The 18,597-nt window shown below is 40.4% G+C and overlaps 1 protein-coding gene and 1 pseudogene across 2 annotated transcripts in view; one reads left to right on the forward strand and one right to left on the reverse strand.

Annotated features, from left to right (window-relative positions):
* Positions 1-18,597, forward strand: part of CLVS1 (clavesin 1) — a 199,282-nt gene that overhangs the window by 144,576 nt on the left and 36,109 nt on the right. The window lies entirely within an intron of this gene.
* Positions 6,470-7,247, reverse strand: LOC119509626 (annotated as a pseudogene).

An 18,597-nucleotide genomic window follows, 5' to 3' on the forward strand; every position in this document is an offset into this window, starting at 1 on the left:
TTTGTGTGGGCGTGCACACACTTATTTGTACATGTGTATGTGTGATATCTCTGATTATTTCCTAAGAGTGAAAATACAGAGTTAAAGAGTATGATCATATTAAGGCTCTTGAAACACATTTAGCCAAACTGATTTCCAGAAATGTTTTACCACTTAATATGCCCGAGAATGGGTAAGTTTTGAAAATGAGAGAAAGGAAGCCAAGAAGTGTGGGATACTGGTCCCTCTACATTCACTCTTCCACACTTCTAGGCACTTCTCACTTATCTTGCCCCTTCCTCTTTATTCCTCCAACACCCCACCCCACTCCTCTCTGATGACTTTGCTTATTTCACAAAGCAATTTGTGAAACAAAAGCAAGTAGAAGAGACCAGCCTGATAGTCTCATAGCCAAAGAGACAGATCTTCATGAGTCAGAACCCTTGTATTCTGTCTCCTGTCTGATTAGCCTGGGATAAAAGTTATGGTACTTTCTTAAGGCACTTTTTAATACACTGGTTTGCAACCCCACAGACCTTACTCCTGCAAAAAAAGTCAACCATCTCATTTGCATAATCAGTTATTTCTTCTCTACCAGATGATTCCTAGCAGTCTGCAAATATACTGTAACATATCCCATCTGAAAAGCAAAATAACAAATAACAACCTGCTTGCAATCCACATAGTTCTTTAGCTATTGCCCTGTTTTTCTGCTCTCTTTCACTGTAAAATTCCTCAAAACATGTATCTCCACTTACTCTCTCATATTCTTTCTTCAGCCCATTCCAGGCAGGCTCTCACTCCAACCACACCAATTGCCTTCACATTGCCACATCCAAGAGACACTTCTCAGTCCTCATCTTATTCAAACTCTCAGGAGCACTTGATACAACTGATCTCTCTGTCAGTTGTAGAAATGCTGAAATACTCTGAGAACTCTCTCTTCTCTTAGCCTCCACTACACCGCCCACTTTCCTGGTTCTTCTCCCACTTGAATGACTCCTGTCCTGGATTTATCTCATATTCCTGCCCTTTGAACACTGGTGAGGCTGAGGGCTCAGGCCTGGGATTTATTTCTCCTCTCCATCTTCACTACCTTCCTGGGTGGCCACACTCAGCTCATAAATATCATCTATCATCTGATAATTCCCAGTCATTTTTCCAGCATGGATATCCCTTACCCTGCATAGTTAGCTTCACAAACTTATCAGGACAGAAAAAGCAATGCTGCATTTGGTTTTACTAACAGGATGAAAGTGTGCTTCTTAACTCCCATAAAATCCTTTAATGGTGTCCTTGGTTAGAAGCTCTCCTGGGCAGCTAGCTCTCTCTCCTCCAAGAAGTGGCTCCTAGGCTGGGGCTTCTTTCATTCTGGGGCTCCAGCATCTTCTGGGACCTTAGAGTCCTGTACTTCCAACTCTATAGACAAGGGAGAAAGAACGTGGAAGATTGTGCAGCTATTTTATGTCTGGGCCTGGAAGAGGTGGACGTGCTTCCATCTACAAAGATCCTGTAGAATTTAGTCACATGGCCTCTCCTTGAGGCAAGGAATCTGGGAATTGTAGTTTATTCCTGCTCCCAGGAAGAAGAGAACAGGGTGCTGGTGAACTGGGGAAGGGACTGCACTCCAAATAAACTTCATGACTTTGTTCAAGGATAGACTCCTCCATGATGCTGATTTTGGAGATGGCTCGTTGAGAGTTATATATATGGAGAAGTGGTATAGTCTTAGTGATTAGAAAATGAATTATGCTCAAATACAAGAAAGTTCCAAGATAACTCAAATCTTCTGCAGAATGAGATGATGTTAAAATGAGTACATCTCTAGTATAAAATATAAATTGTGTCCCAGTAAGACCGGAACAATATGGAGATATTTGTGTTCATCTGTGATACTTCCAGAGGGCTTATTAAGAATACTTGTTTATTCTGTTCTAATAACAGCTTTAACGCTCTTTAAATGACAGTACTTTCCAACCATGAGCCATCCCTCTTGTCATGGAAAGTACATGCAGCTAAAATGCGAAAAAGAAATTTTAACTTGGATTTGAAGAATGTGTGTTCTTAAAATTCCACATGGAGATGTTTACCAGCGCACACGTCTTACCAATGTATAGAGTTTAAATGAACCAATAAGTAGAGTAATATGCAGAGGAGATAAGGGCTTAATTATAAAATCTGACAGGTCTGGATTTGAATTCTACTCTGCCTCTTACTTGCTTTGGGAACTGGGGTAAGAATTTTACCTCCTCTGTCTCCATCTGTAAAACTTGGATAATATAATAATGGTAACTACATAATATTGAAGTATTAGATAGGATATATTAAAAAGTGCTTAGCAAAATTCCCTGGCACGTTCTAAGTGCCCAATAATTCTTAGCCAGTAAATTATCCTAACAGATTTTAATGCTTTTTCTTAAATGATATCTATTAACTTTAAAAATGTATTACACTTGCTTATTGAGATGGTACAGACCGAAGACATTTGTGTTGTTAAAAGCTGAACATTTGCTAAAAGGTTGGCTTTGAATTACTTCCATTGTCTTTTGTGCCATGCCCCTGTCTCGCAGAAATGCCATATATATATATAATCATCTATATGCTTAAGCTTAGAGAAAGTAGTAAAATGTAGGGACTCCTGTGGCAAATAAACTCTTGAAGACCCTCAAACATGTTCACATATGTTTATTCATCACCTAATCCTTTGTTAGATCTATTTAATCCTATTAAAGGCTTTTTAATTTTTAATTTGATCTGTATGGGATATCTGGCCTTCCCCTGATCTTCAGCTCTGGCTAACTAAATTATTTCTTAGCTCTGCTTAAGAAACCTACCAAAAAATCTAAACCCTGAATCCTAAAATTCTGAATCTTTCCCTCAAGCAAAGCATTGCTATTTCCCTATCTCTCCCACTAGATAATGAGCTGATTGAGGGCAAGGAGTGTGTCATATGCAGCCCTGAACCTCCTGCATTTTACTCACAAGAGGAGCTAAATAGATGCTTGTTGCACCATTGAGCAAAATTGAATATGAAAGGGGAAGGTTAAGGAATATTGTTCAGATTACAGCCAGGAAGTATCCAAGCCTGAGCTTCTTGTCCGGGCCAGGATGGCAGAAGGCCAGTTTCCCTTCATATGGCTGGTAGAATGACCAGAGAATTTAGACTGCTCTAGGAACTGCAGAGAAAATTTTATCTTGATCCCAGGTCCCTCCTAACCTCAAGAGAACACTGGTTGGTACAGCTTCTTAGAGGTCAACAATGACTTCTCAGAGCATATAATCTAAGAAAATTCATAGCCCATTGTCTGATGGAGCCATTGCCTTGCTGCCTTCCTAATGAGCACATTCTCTTCTCTCTCATGCTTGCTACTGATATATTAAAAAAAAATAAATAAAAGCATTTTACTGCATGAGCTCTCCATTTCTTTATGAATAGGTAAATATGTGACTTCCACACTAATGACCACCACGTAGTTAATAGATACCCATCACCATGAAATATAGGGCTTTTAGAAGCTCTCTTGCCTCAGTGAAGCCCATTTATGCTGCAGAAAATGATTTTATATGCATGCTTTGATGTGAGAAATGGGTGTCATTAGCAGGACATGCATGAGCTGAGCAGATAAAGTTTAATTCACGTGTGTGTGTGTGTGTGTGTGTGTGTGTGTGTGTGTGTGTGTGTGTGACAGCACCGTCTGCAGATCAACACACATGCAGCTGTATGAATGAAGGGATGCCTCCTGCAAGACCCTAAAGACACTCAGAGATACTAAATGGAAGGAGGCAGAAGGTCTAAAAGACAGCTAATATGCTCATCCTCTCTTTCCTTATTTGCATTTGGTTACCAGAAGAATCTTACTCCCTGGGGGAGCTCAATGTATTTGTGAATTTGCATGGTCCTGTTCTAGTTTCCATGTAAGAGCAGGAAGAATAGGTGAGAACAGAAAATAGTGTGAGAGGGCAGCAAATGGGAACAATGCTTGGCAAGCTTTTTAGGACAGTGTGATTTTGAGGTCAGTTGTGTTTTGAACCCTGTTGTGAAGTATATTAGCCTGCCGGCTTTACAAGTCTTAAAAAATAGCACTAGTTGGTGCTTCATTATCCAGCAGGAAACTGAGCCAACTGCCACCAACATCTGTATCTGATTGTCCAAGAAAAAGAGAGGAAATAGGCTTGCTTTTATCACTCACTCCCAAATCCTGATCAAACACAAGAAAAGGCAGCTGAGTGATGTTTGAATACTGCCAGTGTGAAAATGAAGTGCCCATTAAAAAATGAAGTATGTTTCTACCAGATAACTCGAATCAGTTAACACTGTCCAGGATTCCCACAGAAAATAAAGAGCCCCTTGGAGAGAATATCCTGAAATGTATCTTACATACAATACTTTACCTTCAGATTTTTTGTTTGTTTTTAGCATTTCACATAAGGCAGGAAAAAGGCCATCTTTAGAAATGCTTCTAGTGTACTTAAAAAATGGCTAATTCCATTTTGGGGAGTTTTGAACTTTTCATGATAATCATATATTTTTTGTTTTTTTTTAAATAAAAATTTTATTTGAGATAATTGTAGATTCACATTCGGTTGTAAGAGATAATACAGAGCAATCCCATGTGCCATTTACCCAGTTTCCCCCAATGATAACATCTTGCAAAACTGTAGTATAATATCACAACCAGGATTTTGAAATTGATACAGTTAAGATACAGAAAGTTTCCTTCACCACTGGACTCTCTCTTGTCAATCTTTTATAGCCACACCCACTTCTCTTGATCCCCACACACTCCCTAACCCCTGGCAATCACTAATCTGTTTTGATTCTATCATGTTGCCATTTCAAGAATATTATATAAATGGACTCATACAGTGTGCAACCTTTTGGCGTTGGCTTTTTTCAGTCAGCAAAGTTGCCTGGAGTTTCATCCAGGATGTTACATGTATTGATAGTTCATTCTATTTTCTTGCTGGGTAGCGTTCCATGGTATGGACTTACAACAGTTTATTTAGCCATTCACCCAATGAAGGACATCTAGGTTGTTTGCAGTATTTGGGTTTCACAAATAAAGATGCTATAAACATTCATGTACAGGTTTATGCCTGACCATAAATCTTCATTTCACTGGGATAAATCTTCAGGAGTACAAATGCTGGGTTACATGTCTAGTTTAAGAAATGGCCAAACTTTTCCACAGAGGCTGTATCATTTGAGCATCCCACCAGCAATGTCTGAGTGACCCTGTGTTTCTGCATCCTCTCCAGTATTTGGCATTGTCAGTATTTGTTTTATTTTAGCCACTCAGGTGTATAGTGATATCTCATGGCTTTAATACGCCTTTCCTAATGCTAATGATGTTGCACCTCTTTTCATTCGCTTATCTTCTTATCTCAAATTATCTTCTTCAGTGAAATATCCTTTAATGGCTTTTGCCATGTTCTAACCAGATTGCTTGCTGTTTTTACTGTTGAGTTTTGAGAGTCCATTATATATTCTAGATACTAGTCTTCACTGGACATGTGGTTTGCATATATTTCCTCTTCTAGTTCTAAGACTCTGGATTTTATTTAAATGTTCTGTTTTAGCTGACCACTCTGCCACCGCTTGGACAGGGGAAGACACAGGAGCCACCTCATTCCTGCCAGGTGGAGGTGGAAGTCCAGGTTGTTGGTCTTCATTGACACCCAAAGCAGAAGGGCCTCGTCATTACCACAAGGCAGGAGTGGGAGCTCCAGCTCCCCGTGTGGTCTCCACTGACACCATGGTGGATGGGGGTCACCTGGTTACTCCTGAATGAAGGGGAAAGCCCTGAGTCTCCGTTAAGCCTCCTCTGACACCACCCTAAGTGAAGACCGTTGGTGGGGGAGATAGTCAAGGTTCCCCACATGGTCTCTACTGACCTGCAGAAATTTCTGGTCCAGTTATCTGCCCATGGGGATGAAAATCCTGGCTTTCTACCTGGCCTTCTATGACAGCTCTGCAGCAGGGATGTTGAGGCACCTGGTTCCAGCCCCACTGGAGGGGAAGTGTAGGCTCCCCACTCAGCCTTTGCTGGCATGGGCGGGGGGAGGGGGTCAACCACAGTTTTTCCTATAAGCTGGAGTAGAGTGGTTACTGTTTAAAAGTTTTTGGACTGGGTAGGCTACCCCTTTCCTTGGCTAGAGAGAATAAGTTTTTCCTGTAGCTTTTTTTTATTTTTTTTTTATTTTTTGATGTGTGCCCATTGGTGTTTCAGGTTCCTGGCATCTTCGGCTCCAAGTCTGGGAAATACGAAGCAAAAAAAGAAACCCAGGGAACTCATCAACATGTTGTTTCCTTGAGTCTTGAGGTTCCTAGCCAGTCTGCCTACTTCTCTCCACTTTACAGTCTTCTTAAGTTTGTTTAATATACAATGTCCAGAATTTTTAGGTGCACTTATAGGAAAGAATAGGGAAAATGTCTATTTTTTTAAGGCAAACTTTAATTTTTAAGTACAGAAAAGTCAACTGTGTACGTTTAACCCAGTTCAGTGGCAAGTTTTTTAGCCTTTGCTTCCTCTGGTGAGGCAACACAAACCACAGAATTTGAACCCAGGACATTGCCTCCCCAGTAATGGTGGATCTCATCGTATCTGTCATTGTAATTGGTCCTGAGGACCTCCACCAGCTCAGCTAGGGCTCCTTTGTCTTCAAAGTTTACCTGTGTGATGGTGATGGGGGTGCAGATATTTCTGGGGATGAGCTGCCCCAGCCTGGCCTTCCCCTCGATGATGCAGTAGGGGACCCCCATTGTTTGACACAAGACAGACAGGAAGACAACCAGCTTGTTGGGGTACACAACTGGCCTTGTCTTACATCAAGGTGGTGACAATTTTCACCCCTGCTCGAAGCACAGGCAACCTCTTAGTGGAGATACCCCTTTTGCTGAAAGTTTTCTTTTCAGCCTGGGCCAACAGCCTCTGCTCCATCTCATTTTTTTTGGTCTCTAGTCTCTACTTGTGGGCCAACTTAAGCAGTTGAGTAGCTGTGTGGCAGTCCAAGGCCTGGGTGGCCTGGCTGATGGCAGGGGCATTTCAGCTGCTTGTAGAGGATGGTGCTTTTCTCCTGCATCTAGATGTAGTGGGGCCATTTGACAAAGTGGGTGAGGTCCTTTTCAGGCTGGATGTCCTGCCCAAGGCCAATATTCTTGCTCCTTTTCTCATACAGGGGCTTTTCCTCCTCCTTGGCCTCCTGCATCTTCATGTCAGCAGGGGCCAGGCCACCTTTATCCCTGTGGCCTTCTTTCCTTTTGACATCTTGGGCAGTGGGGCGAAAGGCTTTTTTTTTCCTTCAGATTTTATCATATGCTTCTTGAAATACCCTGTAAGGCTCTTCAATTTCCTAGAACTCTGTCATTAGAGTAGAAAAGTGTCTGTGATGCCCTTCAAAGGGGCACCTTATTACTGAGTCGTGGTGCCCTGCTTTCATCTCATAAGCTCTGTGGAGAGTGATGTGTTTTTTTTTGTTTTTTTTTTTTTGCTATCCCCAGGCCGGTCTTCTCTTCTCCAACACTCCCTAACCTCCTAAAGGTCATGGGCTCCTGGAGTGGAAAATCAGAGGGAGGGAATATCAATCAGTGTGAGAGACTTACTCTCTTTCTGGAGCTAGAGCAGGGAGCTTGTCCTGGAGCCACCTTTAGGTCAATTTTCAGGTGTCCCAACAAGGGCAAAGAACCAGGTAGAAACTCTCAACTAGAAAATGACTCACAGAAGATGTTTGTATAAAGGCTAAGCCTGTGGTTCAAGACTGGGGAGATACGGAGAGAAACTGATGGTCTAAAAGTTATTGATTCAAGGGGATGTTCAAGGGCATTATCTGCAAGTTGGGTGGGTGGCAGGCTGAAGGTCATTTCTGGGATATCTCGTATTTCCTGGGTAGAATACTATTGTCTGACTTTCTCTTAATGCTGATGAAGACCAATGCTTCCCCACCTAAATATGCCCACACATCAGCTGGGAATCTTGTTAAAATTCATTTTCTGATATTATGGTCTGAGGCAGGGCTGGGGACTCTGCTTTCCTAACAAGTTTACAGGTGATGTCAAAGCTATTGGTTTGGGGACCACAGTTTGAGTAGCAAAGGTGTAGGGCTCTCCTAGCAATGTTGGGCAGATCTTTAAGTGACTGATATGGGCTGGATGGGTTCCAGTGCTGACATAGACTGAAGCCCAGGCTGGCAAGTGTGCTGTCAGAGTGATGTGGTTTTGAATTTAAAAAGACAGAATCAAGAGAAGATTAGAAGTCTAAAAGGTGGGTAAAGTTTCCTGAGAGTAAACTTAAACTTAACACAACTCTTTCTATGCTAAGGAGTTTGAGACTATGAATTCAGTGGAACCAATGATAGTGACTTACTGAGAATGCAAAGATTTTCTGCTTATCTAAGGTTTCAGGACTACATATTTTGAGAGTTTGCAACTTTACCTTGGGGTCACCATAAAATGAAATTTGTGTGATTTTTATTAAAATTATCAGGAGTCTTCATGGAAGAAAAAAATTTTAGTGGGTGACATTCTACTTTTTATTCTGCTTGAAAAATAGGGTTCCAAGGTATTAGATATAACAACTCTGGCTGATGGTCCAAAGTGAATGAAAAACTGGATATCACTGAGTCAAAAATAATGACAATGGTTTATGTCCCTTTATCTGTCTCTTGGAGCTAAGAGCTGAGGTCCATTAAAACTGGTCCTGGTAGAGTCAGATTTGTCACTTTTCAATCTTAAACATGCCAAGAAACACAGGATATTTTTAAATATGAACTGATTTAATTCAATTAAAAAAAGCTGAGATTGTCCCAGGCAAATTAAATCCATGTCTCCCAAAGCTTAAATTCGACAATGAACTCAGTCAATTACCCACAGAACTCTAAATGCTTGTACCAGGATAAAAGTCTAGTACCAAATAGTTTGGAACAGCATTCTTAGAGCCAGACCAGACATGGATCAGCTGATGAGACATAAAGCCATAACTGACACATCATTCCACATTTTTGTTGTACTTCTGTTGTACTTTGTTTGACTCCCAAAACAAAAGTTTCCAGGGGAAGAGAAGGAAGTTAGCCTTTCCTGCCTTACCTAGAACTTTGGGGTACATGTGACCTCTTCAAATTATAGTTCAGCCACTTATTGGATTGGTGACTTTGAATAAATTCACTAAATCCTGTGAGCTTTAGTTTTCATCTGTATAATGTGAATAATCTATAGGGTTTGTTCATGTAAATATCTCTTAACAGAGCCAGACACAGGCCAGGTGCTGTGCGAGCCAAGGTGAGAAAAGGAGCCCCCTGGAGCCCCCTGCCCTTAGGAAATTCAAGTCCAACCGTGAAAAGACAAGTAGACACTTAGCACACATCAGAAAAGTGTTATCCTAAAGGATAGGCCAGGATTACCCTGAAGACACACGGGAGGGGCACCCAACCCAGGGTTGGGGCCAGGAAAGTTTTTTCTGGAGGAAGTGACTTCTGATCTGAGACTTGAAAGATGAAGTTGGTAAGTAGAATGTGTGCAGCGGAGGAAACAGCAAGGTCAAAGGCCCTAAGGCAAGGGAGAACATGGCCCACACATAATTCTAAAAGTGGTTCAGAAGGGGTAGAGAGAGCTCAGAAGGGGAGGGAGAAGTCAAGCTCATGAGGACTCTTAAAAAGTAGTGCTAAGAAGATTAGACTTTCTGAGGGCAATGGAAGCCACAGAAGAACTCTCACTGCAGCGAGTGGAATAAATCAGAGCGTCAAGGCCTGCCACTGGTGAAGAGGCTTTAGGAAGGACTCCAGGAGAGTGGCATATTTCTACCCAGGAAATATGAGATATCCCAGAAATGACCTTCAGCCTGCCACCCACCCAACTTGCAGATAATGCCCTTGAGCATCCCCTTGAATCTATAACTTTTAGACCATCAGTTTCTCTCTGGGAAGACTCAGTGCTTGGAGAAGGAAGACTCAAGGACACCATCCACTAGATATCCTTTCTGTTTGTGCAACTGGGTGGGTGGTGGGACCAGTGATTAAGCTAGAAAGCCCTGGAGGGAAAGCAGGTTGGGTGGGGGTGGGGAGAGATTTGGGGACAGGGGTGTTTACGTGGAGAGGTGGAGCCTGAGGGCATTGGGCATGACGGGGTGGAGCTAGGGAAGGGTTTGGGCTGGAGACGGAACCGTCTGCAGGAAGATGGCTGTTGGAGTCACCAGCGTGTATGAGCTCTCCAGGGAGATGGTGGAAAAGAGAGTCCAGGGGCTGTCAGCATTTAGAGGGTGTGCAGAAGAGGAGCCTGAGGACGTAAGAAGAAAACCAGGAGAACGGAGGGCAGATGCTGCTTAAGAATATAACTGGAATGCTTGGCACAGTAGACAACTGGCCAACAGCTGCTGGGTCAGAGGTTCTCATGGAGGTTTGGGTAGGACAGTCCTTGGCAGTGACAATCAGGGCATTAAGAGTGTCCTCCTCTGGGAATTCCTCCAGCCTGAGCCCAGCATAACTCCCTCTTCACCAGATACCTTGTACTACCCTGAAAGGGTGATAGCCAAGTCAGTGACGCCTTATTTCTCTGACTTGCTCTCTTATTTTCCACCACGAAGGGCCATCACCTTCAATACTTATTTCACTGTTAGGTTTATGTGCAATAGAATCCCTTCCATCTCATTCCCTTTCGCAGTTGAGTTCATCCCACCTGAGAAGTTGTAGAATTTTGTTCTCCCCTAATTATCAGAGAGGGCCTTTCCCAGTTTCTTTTAAATCTTTTTCCTGCCTTTTTACATCTATGCTTATGACCTCCTGACTCTCTCAGACACAGGCCCCCTTTCATTCATCTTGTGTTGATGTTATTCTATTATATTCTATATAATATTATTATATATATTATATTCTATAATATAATTATATTCTATAATATTCAATTCTTCCCACACTTTCTTTGATATCAGGTTCCTTGTCCTTCTAACACATTACTGCTGCAATACTTACCCTGTTTAGAAAAATAAGGCAGACAGAGAACAGATGAGAATCTTCAGGAAGTAAAAAGAGAATCCTGGACAGAGTCAATTCACACGTTCTGATGAGTTAGTATTCCGTTTAGGAGGGCTTTAGAGTTAGCACCCTGAGAGTGGAGTTAGGATGCCTAGGGAACTAGTTTTGAAGATGTGCTTGCTAAATTATCTAGTATAAATATGTATTTGTGGGTTTAAGGGTTAGAGGAGGGATCAGCATTCCAAACTACCCCTTGGGGTCACCACCATTCCAAAGAAAAATATTAGAGAGTGATTGAAAATACAAGAGATGAAGCAAGTGAACACAGACCTGACTTCATCATCTTAGGGAGAGTAGAACAAGGGGTTGAAATTAAAGAGGGCCTTGGAGAGGTGCAGTTACTGCCAAGTTAGAGAATATAGCTCAGACTTTATCATTAGTTGTCTCAAAAATTCAGAAATTTTTGCTGAATGGAAGAGATGCCAGGCATGAACTGATAGTTTAGTGAAGAATTAAAGAAACTAAAAAAACATGACATAATTGCAATTTTCTATCTTCCCCACTACTCTGTGAACTCTGTAAACACAAATGTATTATTTGATACTGTATCATCAGCATCAAGTCTGGCATATTGTAGGACATCAATAAATACTTTAAAGTCCAATTTAAAACCAGGGTCCCATTGAGGAAAAGGAAGGAAGATGGGAAGGGAGAGAGGAAGGGAGGGAGGGAGGGAAGGGAAAGCAGAGGAGAGGAGAGGGGAAGAGAGGGGAGAGGGAAGGGGAAGGGGTGGTGTGACAGCCCCGACAGTATTTGGTGCTATTCACCATCGCTTTTGGGCCTTCCCCAATTGGGCACACAGAATTCCACCTCCTGGTGACTTTGAAGTCAGGCATGTGTTGGCCTGAGAAGGGTGACAGAAGCAGCTTGTCACTTCCCAGTGGCAGGCCCTAAGAGCTTCGGTGTGATTCCGCCTATGTTTTTCCTGCTCTGGCAGCCCCAATGTTCCCAGATGGGGCAGGGTGCATCCCTGCTGAGAGCAAACCAAGCAGAAACCCCCCAACCCAGCAGGGACATTTAGTATGAGCAAGAAATGAATCTCTATAGCTTTAAATGATAAAAAGCGCGGTGGCTTGTTACTACAACATAACATACCTATCCTGAATGACAGAACACAGCAACGGTGTGTCTTTAGTGGTGGGATGTTAAATGACTTTTCTTTCATGTCTTGTATTTTCTAATTTTTTAAGCAATGTTTAATCTATTTTCAAATTTCTTAGAATGTGTATTATTCTGGTAATAAGGAAACAAATAAAATTAATTTACAATAAACTGCATGGGGAGCAGACAAATTTTACAATGTGCATATGTTTATAATTTGAAACAATGCTATAGTTTTCTTGACACATGTATAAAATGTATTGAAATTAATACTACCATTTTTTGCACCTAGAGCATGCTTTGGCACATACTCTTGGGTCCCCAAGACCCCTGGAAAAGAAGTATGACACTGTCATGGCATCAAAGCCTGTCATCAAGTGATAGGTCTCCTCCAGCCTCCAAGAAAGGCCCCTCCGTGCGGGTGGTGGGTGCCCTTGGGGTCTTGGGGAGGACTTTGTGTGACAGACAGCTCCCCCTCTCTCTGCAGTTTGCTCATGTGACCAGGCAAGGGTGACCAACAACTATGGCCATTGACAGTAGGAGAGTTGTATTTGCTAAGTTGCCCTTCACTCATCATCTCCTGCTTGCACGCACTTGCACACACACACACACAGATTACCATTAATAACATGGTCAAGAGTTCTAGAATGTCCAGAGCATTTGTACGTTGACTTTATAGCACAGGAGTGTCTTTTATTTGAATTTTGCAGACGGGACCTACAAAGTGATTCTGTTTCTTCTTTGGCCCAGTGCAGGCACTGGGTTTTCCATGTGTTTATCTGCATAATTCACTTAACGACTTGAATGAGATCAATAAAAATCCATTCCTCCGAGCTCCAGGCCAATAAGCCAAGGTCAATCTTGGGAGAACTTTCAAGGTCACAGCCTAATAGTTTTCCTTTAAATCACCCCAACACTGTCAAAAGACAGTTTGGTTCTTGGTTATTTTTTTTTTAATGAGAATATTTTATCTTTTTTTTCACTTTTTTTAAATTAGAAAAGTTGTAGGTTTACAGAAAAAGCATGCAGAAAATACAGAGTTCCCATACTCCCCACCCCCAAACACACAGTTTCCCCTATTATTAACATTTTGCATTATTGTGGTCCCTTTTTTACAATTGATGAAGCAATATTATTATAACTATTAACCGCAGTCCATAATTTACATTAGGGTTCACTGTGTTGCAGGGTTTTATGTTTTTTTTAAACATTTTATATCGTAACATATACAACCTAAAATTTCTCCTTTTAACCACATCCAAATATATTCAGTGGTGTTAATTATATTCACAACATTGTGCTACCATCACCAACATCCATTCCAAAACTTGCCCTTCACCCCTAACAGAAATTCTGAGCCAATAAAGCATTAGTGCCCCATTCCTCACCCCCCACCTGGCTCCTGGTGACTTGTATTCTAGTTTTGAACTCTATGGACACATTTTGATATCTTTGTTGATTGAGGTTCCATTGACTAACATTTCAGTCTCTAAATATGTTTTAAAGTTTAATATTTTCTTTGTGATTTTGCCTAGTTCCTCTAGAGCAGTGTTAAGAGTTTTCTTCCACTTTACTAACCGAAAAATTTATAACACAAGAGACTCTCAATAGAAATAAAAATCCTCTTATTTGTCCTATTTAGAAAGAGAGTAAAGCCATGGTTGTATAAATAAGTCTTTTACTCTCCTCCTCCTGCAGGCCCTCAGAAGTCAAGCTTAGTATGTGGGCTAACGAATTACCTTTCTGAATAGAAAGTTCAACAATGCCAGAAGGAGTGAGACTACCAGGGAGCACTTATTACAAAGGAAAAACTTTGGGACATAGTCTCTCTTTTCAAGGAACCAAGGAATTTTTAGATCCTCAACTGTATATAAAAGAGAAAAGAGAAGAGACAACCTTATTAAGAACTTTTACATTTCTAAAATCAGATTTGGAATAGTGAGAGATGATAAATTTAGAAATTATTATAACCAGTCTCTCCGCCCCTATACTTGGTGATTTCATTAAGTTCTTTAGAAGAATATCAACAACAAAAACTACAAAGTGCACAAAATAACCATACCTTGTGAAGCCAAGAGCTTTTACTGAAATTTTCTAGTTGAGATTTCAAAATATTTAATTCCTTTCAACTTTGTAAATGGCTAGGTAGAGGGAAAAATTATTTTTAAGCTTCTCAAATGTCTACCTTATGTACTTTTCCATATACTACATTTGAGACTAGAGATCTCTGTGGAAGACACCTAGAGATTCTGTAGACTCAAAGGATTCTGGAAAAAAGTTAATAACTCTTTTTAAGAGTTATTAACATTTCTAAAATCAGATTTGGAATAGGGAGAGATGATAAATTTAGAAATGAGAGATGATAAATTTAGAAATTATTATAACCAGTTAATAATATAAATTATTATAACCAGAAATTATTATAACCAGTTATTAAAAATGTTAATAACTCTTAAAAAGTTAATAACTCTTAGTAACTTTCCTTGTCACTAAAAAAGACCAGTCAAGGCATTTCTTACAGCCAGGGAACAGCCTGAACTACTAGCTCAGACAGTGCGGCCCCTCCGCTTTCATCTTCTCTTTTTTTTTTTTTTTTTTTTTTTTTTTAATTTTGAAACCCCCTTTTGGTCAAGAAGATGCCTCATTTGTTTTTTTTTTTTTTTTTTTTTTTTTTTTTTTTTTTTTTAATCATCATTTTATTGAGATATATTCACATACCACGCAGTCATACAAAACAAATTGTACTTTCGATTGTTTACAGTACCATTACATAGTTGTACATTCATCACCTAAATCAATCCCTGACACCTTCATTAGCACACACACAAAAATAACAAGAATAATAATTAGAGTGAAAAAGAGCAATTGAAGTAAAAAAGAACACTAGGTACCTTTGTCTGTTTGTTTGCTTCCCCTACTTTTCTACACATCCATCCATAAACTAGACAAAGTGGAGTTTGGTCCTTATGGCATTCCCAATCCCACTGTCACCCCTCATAAGCTACATTTTTATACAACTGTCTTCGAGATTCATGGGTTCTGGGTTGTAGTTTAATAGTTTCAGGTATCCACCACCAGCTACCCCAATTCTTTAGAACCTAAAAAAGGTTGTCTAAAGTGTGCGTAAGAGTGCCCACCAGAGTGATCTCTCGGCTCGTTTTGGAATCTCTCTGCCACTGAAGCTTATTTCATTTCCTTTCACATCCCCCTTTTGGTCAAGAAGATGTTCTCCATCCCACGATGCCGGGTCTACATTCCTCCCCGGGAGTCATATTCCACGTTGCCAGGGAGATTCACTTCCCTGGGTGTCTGATCCCACGTAGGGGGGATGGCAGTGATTTCACCTTTCAAGTTGGCTTAGCCAGAGAGAGAGGGCCACATCTGAGCAACAAAGAGGCATTCAGGAGGAGACTCTTAGGCACAAATACAGGGAGGCCTAGCCTCTCCTTTGCAGCAACCGTCTTCCCAAGGGTAAAACTTATGGTAGAGGGCTCAACCCATCAAACCACCAGTCCCCTATGTCTGTGGTCATGTTAGCAACCATGGAGGTGGGGTAGGCGAATACCCCTGCATTCTCCACAGGCTCCTCAAGGGGGCACTACATCGTTTTTTTTTTTTTTTTTTCCTTGTTTGTCTTTTTTCTTTTTTTTTTTTTTTTTTTTTAACTTTCCCTTCTTTTTTCAAATCAACTGTATGAAAAAAAAAGTTAAAAAGAAAACAAACATACAATAAAAGAACATTTCAAAGAGACCATAGCAAGGGAGTAAGAAAAAGACAACTAACCTAAGATAACTGCTTAACTTCCAACATGTTCCTACTTTACCCCAAGAAAGTTACATACTATAGCAACATTTCAGTGAACTTGTTCCTACTACATCCATCAGAAATTAACAGACCATAGTCACCTCTGGGCATCCCCAGAACGTCAAACAGCTTATCTGTTCTTCTTGGATTATTGTTCCCCCTTCCTTAATTGCTCTCTACTGCTAGTTCCCCTACATTCTACATTATAAACCATTTGTTTTACATTTTTCAAAGTTCACATTAGTGGTAGCATATAATATTTCTCTTTTGTGCCTGGCTTATTTCGCTCAGCATTATGTCTTCAAGGTTCATCCATGTTGTCATATGTTTCACCAGATCATTCCTTCTTACTGCCGCGTAGTATTCCATCGTGTGTATATACCACATTTTATTTATCCACTCATCTGTTGATGGACATTTGGGTTGTTTCCATCTCTTGGCAATTGTGAATAATGCTGCTATGAACATTGGCGTGCAGATATCTGTTTGTGTCACTGCTTTCCGATCTTCCGGGTATATCCCGAGAAGTGCAATCGCTGGATCGAATGGTAGCTCTATCTCTAGTTTTCTAAGGAACTGCCAGACTGACTTCCAGAGTGGCTGAACCATTATACAGTCCCACCAACAATGAATAAGAGTTCCAATTTCTCCACATCCCCTCCAGCATTTGTAGTTTCCTGTTTGTTTAATGGCAGCCATTCTAACCGGTGTTAGATGGTATCTCATTGTGGTCTTAATTTGCATCTCTCTAATAGCTAGTGAAGCTGAACATTTTTTCATGTGTTTCTTGGCCATTTGTATTTCCTCTTCAGAGAACTGTCTTTTCATATCTTTTGCCCATTTTATAATTGGGCTGTCTGTACTATTGTCATTGAGTTGTAGGATTTCTTTGTATATGCAAGATATCAGTCTTTTGTCAGATACATGGTTTCCAAAAATTTTTTCCCATTGAGTTGGCTGCCTCTTTACCTTTTTGAGAAATTCCTTTGAGGTGCAGAAACTTCTAAGCTTGAGGAGTTCCCATTTATCTATTTTCTCTTTTGTTGCTTGTGCTTTGGGTGTAAAGTCTAGGAAGTGGCCTCCTAATACAAGGTCTTGAAGATGTTTTCCTACATTATCTTCTAGGAGTTTAATGGTACTTTCTTTTATATTGAGATCTTTGGTCCATTTTGAGTTAATTTTTGTGTAGGGGGTGAGGTAGGGGTCCTCTTTCATTCTTTTGGATATGGATATCCAACTCTCCCAGCCCCATTTGTTGAAAAGACCATTATGGCTCAGTTCGGTGACTTTGGGGGCCTTATCAAAGATCAGTCGGCCATAGATCTGAGGGTCTATCTCTGAATTCTCAATTCGATTCCATTGATCTATATGTCTATCTTTGTGCCAGTACCATGCTGTTTTGGCAACTGTGGCTTTATAATAAGCTTCAAAGTCAGGGAGTGTAAGTCCTCCCACTTCGTTTTTCTTTTTTAAAGTGTCTTTAGCAATTCGAGGCATCTTCCCTTTCCAAATAAATTTGATAACTAGCTTTTCCAAGTCTGCAAAGTAGGTTGTTGGAATTTTGATTGGGATTGCATTGAATCTGTAGATGAGTTTGGGTAGAATTGACATCTTAATGACATTTAGCCTTCCTATCCATGAACATGGAATATTTTTCCATCTTTTAAGGTCCCCTTCTATTTCTTTTAGTAGAGTTATGTAGTTTTCTTTGTATAGGTCTTTTACATCTTTGGTTAAGTTTATTCCTAGGTACTTGATTTTTTTAGTTGCTATTGAAAATGGTATCTTTTTCTTGAGTGTCTCTTCAGTTTGTTCATTTCTAGCATATAGAAACATTACTGACTTATGTGCATTAATCTTGTATCCCGCTACTTTGCTAAATTTGTTTATTAGCTCTAGTAGGTGTATCGTTGATTTCTCAGGGTTTTCTAGATATAAGATCATATCATCTGCAAACAATGACAGTTTTACTTCTTCTTTTCCAATTTGGATGCCTTTTATTTCTTTGTCTTGCCGGATTGCCCTGGCTAGCACTTCCAGCACAATGTTGAATAACAGTGGTGACAGCGGGCATCCTTGTCTTGTTCCTGATCTTAGAGGGAAGGCTTTCAGTCTCTCACCATTGAGTACTATGCTGGCTGTGGGTTTTTCATATATGCTCTTTATCATGTTGAGGAAGTTTCCTTCAATTCCTACCTTTTGAAGTGTTTTTATCAAGAACGGATGTTGGATTTTGTCAAATGCTTTTTCAGCATCTATTGAGATGATCAATTGATTTTTCCCTTTCGAGTTTTTAATGTGTTGTAATACATTGATTGTTTTTCTTATGTTGAACCATCCTTGCATGCCTGGAATGAACCCCACTTGGTCATGGTGTATGATTTTTTTAATGTGTCTTTGGATTCGATTTGCAAGTATTTTGTTGAGGATTTTTGCATCTATATTCATTAGGGAGATTGGCCGGTAGTTTTCCTTTTTTGTAGCATCTTTGCCTGGTTTTGGTATTAGATTGATGTTAGCTTCATAAAATGAATTAGGTAGTGTTCCATTTTTTTCAATGTTTTGAAAGAGTTTGAGTAAGATTGGTGTCAGTTCTTTCTGGAAAGTTTGGTAGAATTCCCCTGTGAAGCCATCTGGCCCTGGGCATTTATTTGTGGGAAGATTTTTGATGACTGATTGGATCTCTTTGCT

Source organism: Choloepus didactylus, chromosome 14 (genome assembly GCF_015220235.1).
Source record: "Choloepus didactylus isolate mChoDid1 chromosome 14, mChoDid1.pri, whole genome shotgun sequence".
Classification (NCBI taxonomy): domain Eukaryota; kingdom Metazoa; phylum Chordata; class Mammalia; order Pilosa; family Megalonychidae; genus Choloepus; species Choloepus didactylus.